Source organism: Cololabis saira, chromosome 6 (genome assembly GCF_033807715.1).
Source record: "Cololabis saira isolate AMF1-May2022 chromosome 6, fColSai1.1, whole genome shotgun sequence".
Lineage (NCBI taxonomy): Eukaryota > Metazoa > Chordata > Actinopteri > Beloniformes > Belonidae > Cololabis > Cololabis saira.
Genome location: NC_084592.1, coordinates 19,077,501 through 19,091,621, shown reverse-complemented (window position 1 = coordinate 19,091,621; position 14,121 = coordinate 19,077,501). Strand labels below are relative to the sequence as shown.

At 38.7% G+C, this 14,121-nt stretch overlaps 1 protein-coding gene across 4 annotated transcripts in view; it reads right to left on the bottom strand.

The window, feature by feature from the left end:
• The window catches only part of ppp1r9ala (protein phosphatase 1 regulatory subunit 9A-like A), a 38,493-nt gene that overhangs the window by 20,293 nt on the left and 4,079 nt on the right, over positions 1-14,121 (bottom strand). The gene's annotated exons all lie outside the window — the stretch shown is intronic.

The following is a 14,121-nucleotide window of genomic DNA, read 5'->3' as shown; positions in this document are numbered from 1 at the left end:
TGTTTGGGGTCCACGAGTATTTTTCCTCACAGTAAAAAAAAAAAAAAAAAAAGAGCAAGAAAAGCAATCACAGGTACACAATATATATGGCAAAGTCCAACATTTAGACCTTTTCAGGCCTACGCTTACTTTGGAATCCAATGATTAGAAACCTGACTATCCCTGGCTCCAAAGTCTCAAAAGTCAAACTGACAATCTGGTGAGTTGATCAGAGGTGAATCTGTAGAAAGGGCTGAACATGTCATCACAACCCCTTGTTTGTAGGATCTCTTTTGTGCACTTGTAGAAGGCATACTGCTTGGCAAAAATGTTTTTTTCTAGATTAAATTTATCTTCTCTGCACTCACAGGGCAAAAGAATAACGCAGAAAATTATAGAAATATCAAACTATTTCCTGATTTTCTTTTCCCACAGCAGTTACACATTAAAGCAAAGATAAAAAAACATTTCAACAGATCCCTGTAAAAAGGTGCTGAGCTGTGAGAGTACCAGTGAAGCACACTGACTTCTTTCTACTCCAGCTCAATTGCATTGTCCATGTACTGCAGTTCAGACAAACAGCCAGTGGAGAGAGCAGAATTAAGAGCCTAATCTTCCCAGTACTTTAGACCACAGTGGAAATACAAACAACCACCATCTGAAGCAATTGCTTAGTTCCTTGAAAAAAAAAAAAGGCCCTCGAGCAAAAATTACTGGATAGTTCAGAAGTACCCTGCAGGATATTCTTATCATACAAAAGAGAGTACGAGTTGTTTTCAGAAGACAAACATATTTAAATTCATGCCTTGGCTTCAAAACCTTCTTATAAAACGTATGTAGTAAAAGATACATTTTTAAGCGGCAATATTAAGAGACCCACTATCAAGTTCTTTTCCATATCAGGTATTGTTTGCAGAGTTTGAACAATCGCAGACTTAATAATAAGATAGATAGTCAGATGATGGCAGTACCACTGATGGCCGGTATGTGCCATCGCCAAATCATCGTTGGTTCCAGCCGGGTCTCAGTCATCACGCGTTAACTTGATATACTTTATATTTTTCAACTACTGGTTATTCTATGTTCATAAGGTAGGTTCACTCCCTGTGATCAATGTACTTGTGGTCCTTTTGGAATTGATTCCATTACTTTTGTATTTTGGTCATTGCAATCTCAAGCTGAAAAAATAAAATGCATTTACTCAAAGTATTTTTTATTTCTTTTTTTTTTGTCCGAGAATTACATCGATGGCAAAACTAAGCTATGCAGTCATCTTTATTTTGATTTTAGGACTTTACAAGACTTAGGAATCTTTGGTAAATGGGAAAATTTTCACTTCCAAAAGAGTTCCAAAGGGGAGGGAAACAAGAACTTAAAAGTTTTCAGAATTTACTTTGGACTGTGGTAAATTTCCAGTAAGCTATCTTGACATCACTAGAAGATCCTTGACTGAGACTATGTGTGACTGCAGTCAATATTCTGGAGCCTTTACTGCGAATGTAGAGCAGACATTTGTACTTGCTGCTAAAACTTTACTTCCTTCTGCTGCCTTGTATGCTTGCTTTTTACTCCTGTTGATATGTGATATTATTCTAAAAAGAAAGAAATAATACCCCAAAATACAAAAAGGGTTTATGAAAACAACTAGGGGTGGGCAAAAATATCGATATGGCAATATATTGCGATACTTTTCCAGCCGATTCAATATCGATATTCAAAATTTGAATATCGATTTTTTTTAATTTTTTTTAGCCCCGATCTTTTTCCCATTATATCACCCAGTGCTCCTACCTAAGTGACAGTCCTGGGCATTGCCACTCTCTACCAACCCTGGGAGGGTCCTGAACTGAGCTCAGGTTTTATTTCATGTTTTATTTCATTTTATAATTTGTTTTTTATATAACACAATTGCCTGTCCTTAAAAAATGAAAAATAATGGACAGAGGTTTATTTATTTATGGATTTATATCTATACTGACTGATCACTGTGCCTGTCCTTGGTTTTAGTACCCATCTTTCTTGTGTTTATTATCATTTGGCACATAATTAAAGCAACCTCATACTAAATTTAATGTTAATTTCATATGATGTAAATAATATGAAAAACATATACAAATAAGTTGTAACTTTAGCTTGTATAGTTATAATAAAACATTGTTTTGACTCAGTTTGTTCCATGAATTGTCACTATAATCTGATGAACGTGCAACTCAGATTTTAAGATCCATCACTATCATCTGATGTACATATATACAACTTGGATTTTAAGATGTGTAATGCATTTTTAAATTTTTCGGTGAACTATGTATAATATAATAATCGGGATATCGCATAATCGGGATATCGCAATGTGTATCGTATCGTGGCTCAAGTATCGTGATGCGTATCGTATCGTGAGGTCCTTCCCAATACCCACCCCTAAAAACAACTGTAATTTGTTCTACGCATATCCATTAAAACCTATGCAACAAAAAAAAACAACACATTTTTAATTGATCCTCATTCAAATTCAATAGTTTTATGACCAAATGTATAAAATTTGCATTTTATTTTATTGGTTCTGAACCCTATAAAACATTTCTCCTGAAGACTGGAGTTACCCAAATTCTGGATAGAGGCTGGAAAATGTTGATAAGAAAGCAGATTAGAGTTTAGCAGCCTCCATCAGACGCTAATACCTGATTACAGAGATGAACCCAACAGAGGGTCGTCAAGATAAATCCCCTGATTAGTTATTATTAGCCCTTATCTGGGCGAAGTCTTGATGAGGCAGACATGAAAATCAAAAAGTGTATCCTACATCTACTGTAGACTCAATCAGTTGAAGCTTGTTTAAAATACTGGCTCTACTTTGCATATGAGAGGGGAGTGGTATTTTATGAATAGCAGACTAATGTAGAACAAAAAAACACATCTTACTGTTTGATATTATGCAAATCAAGTTCAGGAAGAAAGTATCCCTTTGTATCGTGCAGGCAGAATACAGAGGGATACAATGCAGTACTTTACTGATCAGAGGCCACTGAACAGAAGTTGTGGGGGGGCGTAGGGACACGGCTGCAGTCGGCACACAGACAGCCACTTATTGAGGGTTTGCCCTGCCTACCACAACGAAAAAAAGAGAAGTGGTTCAGGAACTAATCTATGATATATAGGGGGGTGTCCTTTCTTATTTGTATTTTTCCCTATACAAATATCTCACAGGAGTAACCCTGAGAAAATTATCCAAACAAGAAATCGTAAGATTTTGGAGAAAATACTTTTAACCAGAACACAGTATTAATTTCATAAGTAAAAAGAAAAGAAAAGAAAAAAAAGGGTAAAAAAATGTTGTCAATGATACTTTTAGAACGTCTAAAATATGTTTTAGAAAACCAAAATTGAAAATAATAAAACTGACTTTGAAAAATGAAATCATAGCATCTCCATCACAAAGTTTACAAATGTTAACATTTATCTGTGAGTGTCAAGACAGAGCTGTCTTTATAGCCACAATTTGACTAAGATATGCATGAACGAGGATAATCCCCAAAATTTAAATTTATAAAAAGCCTTTTCATTTTTTATTGTCTCTGAGTTTACAATTTTAATATGACAAGCAGTTGACAAAAATGTCTTACTACCCAATATAAAAACCCACATTCATCAGTCACAAATAATAAACTCTTATTTGGCTTTCAAATAATAAGGCAATCAACATCTTTAATTCTAATAAGCAATACTTTTTTCTTGAAAAATAAATTCCCATTTGTTACAGGTTTAGACAAATGTTCCTTGTTTCCCACAAAATAGATATGTTTATGGAAAAAAAAAAAATACAAAAGAAGACAACTAAGACTGAGTAAGACATGTACCACAAGGTTACATGATGTAATCCAATAAACATTTCCACTGTGGCCGACAGCCTGAGATCTAGTTCAGGCAGGAATGCTATTCATGAGACCTCAACCCTTCGTCGGCCCAAGTCTGTTCCAGATTCTTCTTTTTAAACTGGAATAGGTTCATTTTTATGGGCCTAACTTAACAGGGCTCCATATCAATGATTACCACTTTCCCAGGGCAACTAAACTCTGTTTGGGGAAGTGGGAAGTCTTATAGAGTTTGTAGCCAACTAGTTAAATAAACAACAGCCTTTTCCAAATAGAAAACTGCATTTTAAACTGTCCACTATCCATGACATAGACTGTCTAACAATCATAAAGTGTGCTCAAAGCTTGTGGGTCCATTCTTTGGGTTTAAAATGTGCCAACAACACAAAAATCAGACATGTAAACAAAGTCTGACTTAACTGTAAAGGTTCCCAAAAAGCTTTCATAACTACGAGGATTGCTAAGGGGAGTAGACATGTTTTAAAAAGAAACTAGGGCTGTGCGATTAATCGATTTTAAATCTAAACCGGATTTATTAATCAAAATCGATGTTAAAGAAGGAAAATCGGAAAATCGATTTTCCTTTTTTGCAGCTGGCTGCATTACAGACAGAGCTCGTCTAGTCATCTTTGTTTGGTCAAGAAACATAACTTAAACTGTCAGCACGGGTAAGAAATTATGTAATATCTCTTAAAATACCTTTAAAGAATGGCCAAGTCCATAAATCTTTTTCTACGAATGTATGACCGTGACAGATTTGAAAGCACCTCCGACTGGAGGTTAGACTGACAAAGCTTATGCGTTTTTTAATTTATAGCATTAAAAATGGATTCATAGAACTAGAGCAGACCAAAATGTCATCAAGGCTAAGTGATGCTTTTGACTTTAGACTTCAGAGACTTTGGTAATTAAAGACTGAAAATTTAGGTTAATAGATTATACTTTTCATGGCATTAACTGTTAGCAGCTTTTACAGCTTCTCTCCCTTCCCTTGGTCTGTCAGGCACAACTTTCTGTTACCATTGAGTTCTCTTTTCATTTTTTTTTTAAACAATGTTCTTTACTTTTCTGAAACAGAATCACTCAACCACTGACTTCTTTGCAAGAAAACAAAAAAAATAAAATTTTCAATGAGATCCATCTCCAAACATCCTCACACTATATCCGTCTCCTGTCAACTGTTAGGACACAGTTTTCAATTCAGGATACCCACAATCCAATAGTTATCTGAAGGGCATAAAAAACAAACAAAAGAGAAAAGAAGAAAGGTATGAACGGTATTTTGTTAAATTCATCCTAAACATGGTAGATTTTTTTTCCCTCCCTCAAATCAGTGCCGTCATTGATCAGCGAGACTTTGATGTGGATCAGTAGACTCGCTGTGATCATCTTTCAATGTCTTCAGACAAATCAGCCGTCAGCGAGATGTGTGGGCTAATCATAAATCTTCTACAACTGTAATTATTTGTTTTCTATTTGAGCTCACATGCCCACATACCCACACCCCCCAAAAAATTGAACTTTTTCCATCTTTCCCCTCATTCTCCTATACAACAGACCACCAGTTTGGGAAATGAGTCAGCAGCTGCGAGAAAAAGCAAACCAGAGAGATCTTTTGCCAGCTCAAAAAACAAGGGCTGACCACTGGAAAGGGGAGCTTGAAATGTAAACGGGCCAACAAAAACACAAATCAAAACATGCTGTGAGAGTGAGCTAGGGCAGCGGTGGCAGCCAGCACACATCACAGCGGATTGAGGAAAAAGGGGCAGGATTATTCTGCTTCTTTTTTTTTTTTTGTCCTATGCAAACATACCAGAAATGACAGCATAATATATCTGTAGTACTTCCTGTGTGTTCTCCTGAAGTAATCTACACTAGAACTTACAAGTGCAAATGAAACAGAGTAGTGGGCTTGGTGGTATATTGACATGCTAAATATGTTTGTTTTTTTTTGGTTTTTTTTAAACAATACATACAATTAGGCAGTATTTTAACCCCTCCCCCCGAAGCAACTTGATACGTTTCTGAGACATGAACACTCTATTGATAACTCTGAAATCAGAGTTATCCGAGTTGGCAGCACCTTGATCAAATCTGGCAAAATGCTGGACAATTGGCGTCTGCTTTCCATTGAAAAATATAAAATGAAAAACTCAGACAGTTCAAGGACTTTCTGCAGAGCAGCTGCAGCTTGAACACAAGCACAGCTGTGGGTTGTGAACTTTCTCAGAGTCCTTTTACATGTGAAAGAAGCCAAATTCAAAGCACATACTTATTGTAAATAGTGATTCTATCAAAAGTCACATTTATAAATTCAACTTGTTGGCTTAACAGGCAACAGTAAGTCACTGTTTAGAATGATCACAGTGTTGTCTGACATCAAAGAGGAGGGAAAAAAATGAGCAAGAACAGCTTTATCAGGTAAATATTTATATTATGAAAGTAGAAAAGAACCAAACAGCCGTTAATAATAGAATGTTAATAGCTTTTTTTCTCCACATGTTGTTTATCAATATCATTAACTTGATAATACAAAAAGACAGCAATGTTATGAATTAACCAATAGCCACCATTAAAAAAAATAGTAATCCGCCATTAAACAACACAACAAACTAATTTTCCCCTACTATAATAAAGTTTGCCTTTTTTTTAAAACGAAAGTAACAATGGAAAGAGCTAAAGCAGGAAAAGGTGGAGTCCAAGAAGAGAATCAAATTTCCATGAGTGCAGAGCATGAACAGGTTGAACAGGTTTGCTTATAAATGGCCAACAATAGCTATTTTTGTTCTTGTTAGAGCTGCTTAAATGTCTACAACAGAATTACTTTTACTTTTTAGTGTAAATATGTAGCATTCATTAACACGATGATCATAAAATGAATCTATTCAAGCCAAATACCATCAGCCTTATCCCATCCCGAGCAGTTTAATGGACAGCATTGAGCTGACTGCATTAGTATTCTGCCCTGTCGCGTCAGCCGCTAGTCCAGGTGGCCGACTGCAACTCAGATCCTATTTGGTGGTTAGATGAGGGAGGAACCAAGTCAGACACATTCCTAAGCAAGGCTATGAGAAGCAGTAATTTAGTCGCACAGGGAAGCAACCAAACTTGCAATGTGAAATTTTTACATTTACCAGTTGTAAAATACAGAATCCAAGTCTACAACATACAGTATCAGATACTGGCAAAACTTAACTTTGGAAAAAAAAAAAACAACAACAACAACAAAAGAGACACATTTTGAAGATTTCTACAGAGATAAAACATGTTCATGTGTTGAAACTTCCCAACCCAACACAGGTGTCTCTACAATCAACAGATCAGCTAATACAATTAGGGCTGTGCAATCAATTAAATTACTTTAATCATGATTTCAGTTCTGGCACCCATCCATCCATACTTTATAGCCACTTAATCCAATGTAGGGTCATGGGAGTATACTAGAACTTATCCCAACAGATTACAAACAAAAGGCAATAGTATACCTTGGACAGGTTGCCAGTCCATCTCAGGTCAATTTCAGCACCCAACAATCACATATACACATACACATATATATATATTAAAACTGCAAGCAGCGATGAACGGGCCCTCGCACTCATGCCATCAGCATATTTATGTAGATGTCAATAAAAGCCATGTGATTCAAAAAGTCAATGAATAATCTTTTTAAATAATCATGGATTTAAATGTTGACCAAAACAGTTGTGATTATGATTTTTTCTTGTTCACATAATCAAGCAGCCCTACCAATTGGTTCAAATGCTCTTGACATGAGACAAATTCCATGACAACTTCATAAGGTCTACAAGATAACTACTCTGAGAATGATTCTGCGGTCTTTGCCCCAAATCACACAACAGGGAGTTCTCATCACTGCACTATAATAGTGCAAAAAAACAAACAAAAAACAACAAAGCTGTCCTCTTGAAGCCAAAGTTCTTCTGCTCTTCTGTTTAGGAAATCTTTAGACTGAACAGAAGCACCTCAAATCTGCATTACTGTGTGCTTTCACACAGCAAGCTGGTATTGTGGATTAATCCAAGTGATGATAATGTCATCAGTGAGCAGCACATTCTAAAACATGGTTTGTTCTTACAAACAGAACTCATCTTGCCTTTGTCTTGCCTCAATATCTACCTACCAAGGTGTTACAGTAGCGCAACAACGATGTCCTGTTCCGCTTCGGGATTTAACAGACTAAGGGTGCTTTCACACCTGTGGCCCGTTTGTTTTGTTCCGATTCAGGGGCTAAATCGATACAGTTGTTCCGTTTCTCGTTTGTGGGGTTTGTGTTCACAAGGCAAACATCTGTACCGTTTCAAAGCTGTTAACAAATGCCATGCACGAACCAGCTGCTCTCTGATTGGTCAAATGAACGTAGGGTACGGCGTAGGCTCTGCGTCGATTTAACGCGGAACCATAAATCAGGCTTTACCCATTCATTTATGTGCACTCGTTGCAGACCGGAGCTCGCTGCGGGCGAGAGGCCGCCTGCCGCAGGGTTTGTGCTGCGCAAACCCTGCCCGAATTGAACATTTTTTTATTTCACCATGGGATGACATCTCGGCACGTCCAATAGGAGAGAAGGTAGTGGAGGCTCTGTGCCGACTCTTCTCCTTGCGCCGCGGTTGCACATACACAATGAATGGAGTTGTGTCGGTTGCTGTGTCGATTATGTTCTCACTACAAAAAATTAACCGCTTCACGTCTCGAATGGATTTGGCTCGCTTGTTTTGTGCCGTTTCAGAGCGCGATTGCTGTGTTGATATACCAAACGTTCCGCTCTTTAGGGGGAAACGTTCCCTGTTCCGGAACAACTGCTCCAAACGGGACAGGTGTGAAAGCACCCTTAGACAATTAGTTGGAATATGTGTGAAAATGTCACACCTTCAAGTGCTGTGAGGAATGGTCTTAACGTAGGAGTTTCAAGGTGTTTTTAGACTGGATCATGCTAATATCACTGGATGATGAACGCGTGTTTAACGCGCGTTGGTAATCTGTCACCTCGGGCCTGAAGGCGAGTTGGGGCGAGGGGAGAAGAGTCGCGAGGCGTTATCCACGTAACATATAGTAACAAACTGTGTGGGCGTGTAGAATGACGTATTGTACCTACATCAGCAGGGTGATATGCAGTATCAGACAGGTGTCCTTTTCAAAACGAGGACGGATAAACTTCGGGATGAGCGTTTTTCTGGCCAGGTTTTGCTTCGTGCAAACCCCCAGTTTGTCATTTTTGTGGCCACTTGTTTAAACAATGGACCGTCCAGGCTCGTCTCTGAGGCTGAGCAGCTCGCAGATCTCCTTGCCTCCCTAGTTACTCCTCTTGCAAATATAGCTAGATCCTACCTGTGACATCCTGCTGCTGTTGTTACTATAATCAGACGTTTCCTTGTTTTATCAAATAATAATAAATAAATAAAAACTCCCTTGGTGGGTTTTACTCAGTTTACGTGATCAACAAACCCCTCCCACGAGCATTAGTTCTGTTTACATTAAAAAAGGGGCACGCGACACGCTAGATTCTCGCGTTAAATGCAGGGTATTCGCCAATGTAAAAGGGCTTTCAGTTTTATTTCTTAGAGATAGAAGAAATAACCACTTTAGTGTTACAATCGGATTTCTCTTTTTCACTGCCTTTGAAGTCCTCCCCATCCAAATTTCTTCTTTCCATCCCTGATAAGGAGGACACATGTTGAAAGTGGATGTCTGCTTTCCTTCACAATGAGGTCTTTTCTTCCACACTGACTCAAAAAGACTTGGGTTACTTAGGGACCTAATCCTGTTGTGAGGCAGCATCGCATTGCATTTCCTTTCTCCCCGTTAGCTCAAATTCAAGTGTATTCAATTCCAATGCCACCTCTGACTGACAGACGGGGAGGAATGATGTGCTGTTGACTGCAGGCTTTCCTTATTCAGGCCTCAGGCAGACATGTTGGCTTAGAGGCTTCTGGGAAGCACACATACCACCAAATCTTGGCCCTGTGGTCTTAATCCTGACTTGCATCGTGGTTTTGACAAAGTTCTGTGTTCTTTACAGTCTGTACCCTACATTGGCTCTTGCATACAATAAACTAAATTAATAAGTGATTATAACATTTTGATTATCAGTTTCCTTCAGATTTTTTTTCTTTTCTTCATTTTGCATACACCCACTCCTCTTCTTAGTACTCTTAAAGGTGACCTATTATGAAAAACACGTTTTTTCTTGTTTTAACATATATAAAGTGGTCTCCCCTCACCCTGCCAGCACAGGGGAGACAAAATACCATGAATTTCTGCAAGCTCTCTGACCCCCGCCGGACTGAGTCCCCAGTGTCACGTGGCCTTTTTTTGAGCCATTCTGAATCTGCGCCTAGGGTGACGTCACCATAGGCGCTCATTTCCATAGGTTCAGCCTCCGCTGCTGAAACCACGCCCACAACCAGCTCTCTGGCTCTGGCTGGAGCGGTCCATCCTTCAGCCAGTCGGACGCGGCGCTGCAGCGCCGCGGATCCAGGTTAAATCATGCAGGTTCCCGGGTGGTTTGGGAGCTGGGTCCTCGGGGGTCTGTCCCATGCTGGACCAGCTTCACCCTTCGAGATTTTCAGGCAAATCTGTCGGTTTGATCCCCGGTAACGGGCGATGCGCCGCGGATGCGCTCCGGAGCGGATCTGTGCGCCCGCCGTGGAGTTGCGGCGCCCGTCGCGCAGCATCCGGCGGGCAGATCCGGCTGAAATTCCGCTGGTCGGTCCCCGGGAGTCCATGCTACCAGTCCAGGCCGGTTCCTGCGGTCCCGGCCGGTGGGAACCGGTCATATTTCCCGGTTAAAGCCACGGTGATGCGCGCTGATCCAGCAGCGCTGCTCCCGGGCGCCTGGCTTGGCTCCGCGGCCAGCGTTCAGACTCCGCCGGGCAGATCCGGCTTAAATAGTGCATAAATGTTATTTATATACAACTCATATTTTATTTTTTTAACAATAAAGTTGCCATTTGTGAAAATTCAGTGTTGTATTTATTTACAGACTCGGGCTGCTCTGGCGGAGCCAGGTTTATTCTCCTCCCCTGCTACACGTCATTCAGGGAGCCAATCAGCACAGAGCCTCATTATCATACCCCCCCCTTCCCTAAAAATGAGGCACAGAAAAAGAGGTTAGAAGCGGTGAAACTAGTGACAGGGCCCACAGGCTGGATTTATGATTTATGTAGAAAAAACAAGCTTTAGATTGTTTTTAAGACAGTCAAGGCCTGTTTAAAATATACATTAAATGCCATAATAGGTCTCCTTTAAAGCAAACAAGTGGCAGAGTGATGGAAACAAAATCCATGATGTCTTAATTCTTATTCTGATCAGCATACCAGATTTTGGATTTGTAAATCCGTATCAACAGTTAATTCAAATTCAGATCAAAACGAGGCTTTGCTTTTTAAAGCATTACTCGAAATCTAAAACATTTTTTATAAATTAAAGTGCTTCTTAAAAACTGTTTAAATTGAATAAGTGAAAAGGGATAATTATTTGTCTCATGTTTAGTCAATGGTTCTAAAAAAAATCAGTGCATAAAAAAAAAGTAATAGAAATCACTCAACACAGTTCTTCTGAGCTGGTTGGTAAATATATTGATAATTCAGTCCATATAAAATTAACCTGCAACTTTTATGACACTCAACAAATGATTCAAGTCAACTTACACTGCAAATGAACACAACTGACTACAGGCCTCTCTAAAACTGACGGTATGAATTTCATTTTTTCTATGTTTTATAAACGTATGAATCTAAAATTATGTAAACTCACATAACAACAATTACAGCTCTGTATCAGCTATTTTTCTTTTAGAAACCATCCTCCTTTAGATGCCTATCAAATACAGAGAGGAGACAGTTTAGCATATTATTCTGATATTAGATAGTGACGTTCATAACTTTGGGCAAATTAGGCAATCTGTTTGTCTCCCCTTCACTATAGGCCAGTTTCTGGTCCCCTCTCCCAGGACCCCCTGATGACTGGGACAGGAACGGGGAGGGGGCCCACACCCTGAGATAACAACACGTTATAAAGCCTGGATAAACACTGAGATGGTTGCAGGCTGTGTGGAAAGCACAGAAATTATTTGTTTTGTCTGTTTTAGCAAAATGTTGATTAGATATAGCAATGGTGATATTTTAGTACCGGAAAGTATTGCTTCTAAGTCCACCTCACCCATGAAAAATATTGACAGTAATAATGGGAGGCGACATTAAGAGATGACACCATCAGGAAAATATGTGGACATCTAATAAGGTAATATGAGATATATATATATACCGTATGTATAAAAGCTAGGGACTACAGATGAAAATTAACCATTGGCTATATCTGGCATATTTACATCGTTATGTTTATTGATGTGCATTGACCCTTTTAAATAAGTACGTACACACACACACTTTAAAAAAAATGAGTGTAATGTGTAAATAGCCTGCAAGAACACTCGTGCTGTTTTTAAAACTAACAACACTACCAGAGTGTACTTCTCAAAATCCAGTACACACAATGCAGTATTATGCAAACAGCTGGACAATCTACAGTATGCAAAAAATACTTGGATGATGTTTTCTTGAAAAAATTCCAGTATGCAACTAATTTGAAAACCTGGTGTACCGTATCCCATAATGCAATGGGCTACTACAGCACAAGCTGGCTTCCACTTTCAATAACTGGAAGCTGTTCATGAATGCCATGGCATAATTGCTTTGAGGTATGCAGTACTGCATACCAGCACATCAACATCATACCAGTATATAGTACGCACTGCATGCTGTGTTGTATGTCCACAGTGAATTGGAAAACCGCCCTGGATTTTCAGCCTTGTCTTGTTTCAGTGACAGCGGCAGTGAGCAGATGGAAGAAAAGCACACCCACTGTGCTTGCAGGGATTGGGAGTAGATCGCTACAAGTACACATGCATGCACACACACAATCCCCTGTGATGCAACAATACAAATCACAGAACAATTTTATGAAAACACTTGTTCTTTACCATCATACTAAAAAAAAAAAAACAGCATTCATGTCAACACTAAAAATACAATTATTTTCCCGGAATGGTACATGGGAGTTATTGGGAGTTTTCCTGTCACAATTACACCATGCATCATTACAACAGTCAAACCTCGGTTTTTACTCCTAAATAAGCAATATAACTTGTCATTATGACATGCTGAAAGTTATTGAGACAGCATAACCTAGTACCTTCCTACTTATTTAACAGGCCTACAAGTTAATGGGTAATAAAAAACACAATTCTCCACTTTCAATAACAATCTGTCCATGGCTTGGAAGATAGATTACACTGGAGAATAAATCCCTGATTTCCTCATATCCATGTTGGACAACAGTCAAAAGTGTAATGAAGTATCTTTGTTCAGAGAGGGGAGTTTCTAAAACTGTTTCCAAACATGAAAGCCAGGGATCGGGAGGAGAAATAGATGAAGACTTTGACCACAGTTGCTCAGTAACAGTAACGTTACATGATAGCAGTTTCTCAATAATAAGTATCTATCTGAATAATAGGGAGTATATATTTTAGTGCCACTTAAATAGCCCAACCTGAGCTGTCGAAATGCTTATTTTCTGATGACTCAAGGTTGATGACAGAGAAAAACAACCCTCAACCAGAGGCACAACTTGCACATTTGCAAAGTTAACTGATGGCTATTAGTTGATTGCTACTAGTAAAAATGCTAAAAACAGCTGTATCTCTCAAGTAAACATTACAACACCATCACATGCAACAAATGCACTTGTCAGTGTTAAAACATCAAATATCATAATCCACAGAAAAAAAACACACAGAATACTCCATGCATGAGTCCATACTCTATTTGTCTAAAAATAATGGATGGATGGAATGGAGTTAAGGTAAAAGTATCAAGAAAAGGCACAAGATAATACCCAACAGTACACATGCATAAAACAGGTTATCCTCTGATGTTCACACAGCTAGACATAATCTGGAGGAGGGCCTTGGTTCTGCCCACAGCAGGCAAGATAAAATGCAAAAACTGTGAGATGGAAATTACTGTGTTTTGTCTACAACACACTGAGCAGTCATGCCTTTTATCTATGGTATCAACCATACTACAGGTATCCAAATCCTTATTACTGCTGTAATAATGAAAAATATAGAAAGCAACATACAGGCAGGCGGAATAGAAGAAGTAGCTTCAGCTTTTACACTGGTTTCTTATGAATTGTATCTGTTTATCTGATCTATTTGCACGCGATTTGCAAGTGATAGTACTGGAATTTT